Consider the following 5,236-nt stretch of genomic DNA (forward strand, 5'->3'; position numbering starts at 1 on the left):
CAGAATACTGGAGTGGGGAAAAAAAAAAAAAGAATACTGGAGTGGGTAGCCTGTTCCCTTCTCCAGGAGATCTTCCCAACCCAGGAATCGAACCCAGGTCTCCCGCATTGCAGGTGGATTCTTCACCAGCTGAGCTACCAGGGAAGCCCAGACTGTGTATAATACCTCTAAAAGGAATTAAGAGGGATTTCCCTGGTAGTCCACGAGTTAAAACTCTGCACTCCCAACGCAGGGGGCCCGGGTTCAAACCCTGGTCAGGGAACTAGATCCCACATGTGACAACTAAGGTTTCACACACCGTAACTAGAAGATTCCACCTGCCACAACTAAGACCCAGTGCAACCAAATAAATACATTCGTGAAGAAGGGAATTAAGACAAGCGGACATCATACAGCGTGCCCGGGGCTTCCCTGGTGGTCCAGGGATTAAGACCACCTGCCAGTGACGGGGACACAGGTTCCCTCCCTGCTCAGGAAGATGACACGTGTCAGGAGGCAACGGAGCCCGTGGGCCACAGCTGCTGAGCTCGTGCCGTAGAGCCTGCAAGTCACAACTAGAGAAAACCCACGTGTAGCAATGGAGGCCCAGCACAGCCAAAAAAAAAAGGGGGCATGCCAGTTACATTTGTTGGCTCTCAGCTCCACGTGTACCCGCCTTTGCCCTGCTCTGTGGAGCTGGCGCCGATCACAGGAAGCTCTCTCTTGTCTGCTGGACGGTGCTAGGTTTTGTCAATAGAGGGCACAGGAGGGCCACCGCAGGGCCAGTCAGCCACAGTTCCTCCCCGAGGCCCGGGGCTTTCATCCCGCGGCAGGGCAGCTGCCAGCAGCTGGCAGGAGGCCCAGCGGGCTCCCTGGCCACTGTGGTCACTGCCGAGGACCCAGCTTCAGCCAGCCCTGTTCTGCTTCTTCACCACTACCAGCTGCACGTGCCACAGAGGTCTGAAGCTCAGCCTTGTGGTGGTGGGGGGGCATCCGACCTTCTCCATTTATCCCTGAGCTGTTTCCCGCATTTGTATTCCTGTAATCCTTAAAGTTCTCTTTTACCCATCTCGTTGTTGTCGTTTAGTTGCTAAGTCGTGTCTGACTCTTGTGACCCCCATGGACTATAGCCCACCAGGTTCCTCTGTCCATGGGATTTCCCAGGCGAGAAGACTGCAGTGGGTTGCCATTCCCTTCTCCAGGAGATCTTCCCGACCCAGGGATTGAACCCAAGTCTCCTGTGTCTCCTGCACTGGCAGGCGGGTTCTTTACCACTGAGCCCCCTGGGAGGCCCTAACCATCATTTACCAATCTGTAGTTCTTTGCTAAAAGCTTCTGTTCGGATTGTGAGTGGTTTCTGTCTTCTGCCTGGATGCTGACTGGTAGATCCAGCCCTTCACTCCTTTACCACCCACCCCCTGTGCCGCCCATTCCGACCCGTAGCTCGGACGTGTCATCTGAGGTCATTTCTGCTTACCCTAAACAACTTGCTTTAGCATTTCTCATGGTGGAGATCTGCTTGCGACATATTTCCTCAATTTTTGTTTGCAGAAAAGTGTCCTTATTTTGCCTTCGCTTTGATAGTTTGAAACTTCAGCACCTTGAATATGACATTCCAAAATTTTCAGGCTTTTCTGTTGAGAAGTCAGCTGTCAGCCAGAGAACTGTTCCATATAACCTGTTGTTTTTATCTCACTGCATTTAAGATTTTCTCCTTTATCTTTAGCTTTTGGCACTTAGACTATGATGCTCCAAGGAGTGTCTTTACCTGCTCTAGGTTCAGTAAGATTCTTGGATCTTCAATGTTTTCCACAAAATTTCGGCTGGTTTCACTTTTATTTCTTTAAAAATATCACCTGTCCCTTTCCCCACTTCCTTTCCTTCTAAGACAATTACATGTATGTCGGCTCCTTCATATTGCCCCACATCTGAGGCTCTGTTCATCTTTCTTCTTTTTTCTCTCCATTTTTGGGGTTAATTCTTACTGATCTTGAAGCTCACTCATTCTTCTGCCATCTCTAATTTGCCATTCAAACCATCCAAAAAACCCCACAAATTTCTAATTTCACTCTTCATACTGTTTGGCTCTTGAAATTCCATTTTTAATAGTTTTTAACTATTGAGTTTTCCTACCTGTTCACTAATTAAAATAACTACCTTTAATTATTGATACATATTTATAACAGATGTTTTGAAGTCTTTGCTAAATTCAATACCCGAATCCACTTGGAGTCAATTTCTACTGTTTTTTTTTCCCTGACAGTGAATCATATCTTCCCAATTCTTTGCATGTCTAACTTTTGGTTGAAAATTAGACATGTCAGACAACATATTGTAGTGTCTCTAGATTTTGTTGTGTTCTAAGCATGATTGTTTCGCTATTGTTATTGTTTTAGAGGAAAGTTAATTTGCCTATATTCACACTGAATTCTGTCTCCCATGGGAGGGTGCAGCAGCTGGTCTCTTTAGCTTGTAGTCACAACTTTACTTTCCCTGTTCCACTGGGGATACTCCCCTCTGCCTGCATAGTTTGGCCATCAGTCAAGGATCTCAGTAAACTTGACACTCAGAAGCTTATCCTCTGTGGTTTCCTTCCTTCTGAGCATTCCCTCCGGAATTCTCAGCTTATTCCCAGCACCAGGTTATATCCTCTGATATCTCACGTGTAAGGCTGCAGCTTTCTACCGCTCATGCTGTGCACAGTCGGGGAACACAGTCAGATAAAAAGCAGTAAACTTGCAAATATCATCCAGTGTAGCTGCCTTCTAAGAGTAGACAGATTCCTGCCTGTTTTTCACTGAGTCTGCAGCACACGGGTAGAACTGTGGTCAGCCAGGGATTTGAGCCGCAGGTTGACTCAGATTTTTGGCGTCATCCCTTCTGTGGTTCTCTCACATCCAGAGGCTCGCCCGGGTTTTCTTTCGGCTCTGAACTCTGCTCTCTACTACTTGAGGCTGACAGGGATGTGGCGTTCCGCGTGTTCTCCTCCACTATGGCAAGGGGCACTGGGCAGCATCATCAGGAGGAAAAACAAACTCTCGATTCTTAGCTCTTGTGGTTGTTAAGTTTTCAGGAAGAATACGCCTCTCATTTCTGCTTTGGGTGCTTTGCAGTTCTTTTATTTTTATTCTGTATTTATTTATTGGCTGTGCTGGGCCTTCGTGGCTGTGCAGGCGCTTTCTTTAGTCGCAGTGAGTGGGGGCTGCTCTGTAGTTGCGGTGCACGGGCTTCTCACTGCGGCGGCTTCTCTTGCTGTGGAGCACGGGCTCTAGGGTGCACAGGCTCAGTAGCTGCAGCTCCCGGGCTCTGGAGCGCAGGCTCAGTAGCTGGGGATCCTGGGCTCTAGGGCACGCAGGCTCAGTAGCTGCAGCTCCCGGGCTCTGGAGCACAGGCTCAGCAGCTGCGGCTCCTGGGCTCTAGGGCACGCAGGCTCAGTAGCTGCGGCTCCCGGGCTCTGGAGCACAGGCTCAGCAGCTGTGGTGCACGTGCTCAGCTGCTCCACGGCCCGCATCAGGGCTCTTCCTGCATCAGGGATCGAACCTGTGTCTCCTGCATCTCCAGGTCTTTTAAATAGTTTGCATGTATTTGTTTTAGTATTTCGCTCAAATTTTATCATAGTTATATGCAGGTCGGGCGGCCTGACCACTTCACTCCACCATCAGACTGGAAGTCTTCAATACTTCCAGTGGTAAAACACGTGTAACATAAAATTTACCTTAACCACTTAGATGTGTACAGTTCAGTGGTGTGAAGTACATTCACATTAACAATCACCAGCCATCTCCAGAACTCTTTTCACCTTGCAAAATCCACAGTATACCCATGAAACAAATACCCTCTCCCCTCCAGCACCCGGGAGCCAGGATTCCACCGTCTGTCTCTGAATTTGCCTATTCTCAATGCCTCATGTAAGCGGAATCATACGGTATTTTTCTCTTCGTGGCTTATTTGACTTAGCATAAAGTCCTTGTAATAGACTGAATGTTTGTGTCCCCACAAAACTCTTATTTTGATACAAGGTGATGGTATTTGGAGGTGGGGCCTTTGGCAGGTAGGTAATTAGGTCGTGAGAGTAGAGCCCTTATGAATGAGATTAGTGCTCTTTTAAGACATTTCAGGAGGACATTTTTGAGGATACAGCAGAGAGAGCTGTCTAGAAACCAGGAACAAGGCCTTCATCAAAAACCAAGTCAGATGATGCCTGCATTTTGGATTTCCCAGCTTCCAGGCCTGTGAGAAATACATTTTTGTTATTAGCTCCCCAGTTCGTTATTTTGCTATAAGCAAGCCAAGTGGACTAAGACAGTCCTCAGGTACTTCCACACTGTAGTGCATCTCAGAGCCCCTTTGAGACTGAACAGTATTCACTGGACACATTTTGTTTATCCATTCACCTGTCAAAGGACGCTGGGTTGCTCCCACTTTTTGGCTATCGTGAATAGCGCTGTTGTAAACATGGGTGTCCAAATTCTTTTTCAAGACCTTCCTTTCAATTCTTTGGACATGTATCCAGAAGTGGAATTACTGGGTCAAACGATAATTCTATCTTTAACTTCCTAAGGCCCTTCTAAGAACTCCCTTCTTTTGCTTAATTTGGCCAGAGTTTGTTCCTGTCACTAGCAAACGTGAGTCCTGCAGATGCACACCCGCGCCCCAGCCTGCAGCGTGCTCACTATGGATGACAAGTCAGAAGACTGCAGACTGCCAGGCTCCCTGGGAACTAGAGCCAGAGGTAAAAGCTCTTTATCAGCAAGTGCAAGGCAAGGAAAGTGAGGAATAAAGCAAGCAGCAAGAGCAAATTTAAGAAGGTGCAGGGGTTTCCCTGGTGGCTCAGGTGATAAAGAATCTGCCTGCAGTGCAGGAGATCCAGGTTCATTCCCTGGCTTGGGAAGATCCCCTGGAGAAGGGAATAGCAACCCACTCCTGTATTCTTGCCTGGAGAATCCCATGGACAGAAGAGCCTGGTGGGCTACAGTTCACGGGGTCAGAAAGAATCGGACATGACTGAGCGACTAGCACTTTCACTTCCATTACTGAACCAGCCACAGCTTCAGGACAAACTGATTTGTTCAACCTCATGATACACTGTCAGTGAGGCTGTATGAAGCTATACATCTCTGCAGAGTCCAGGGTGTGAGGGAGAAGAATTAATAGGCTGAGTCCAGCCATCCTCTACGTCTGGAGTTCAGGGAGGGCATCATTGCCTGTCGCAGTACCCTGGCTACCGAGAAGATCCTGCTGTGTTTGGTACTTCAGC

Source organism: Bison bison, unplaced genomic scaffold (assembly GCF_000754665.1).
Source record: "Bison bison bison isolate TAMUID 2011002044 unplaced genomic scaffold, Bison_UMD1.0 scf7180017864302, whole genome shotgun sequence".
Classification (NCBI taxonomy): domain Eukaryota; kingdom Metazoa; phylum Chordata; class Mammalia; order Artiodactyla; family Bovidae; genus Bison; species Bison bison.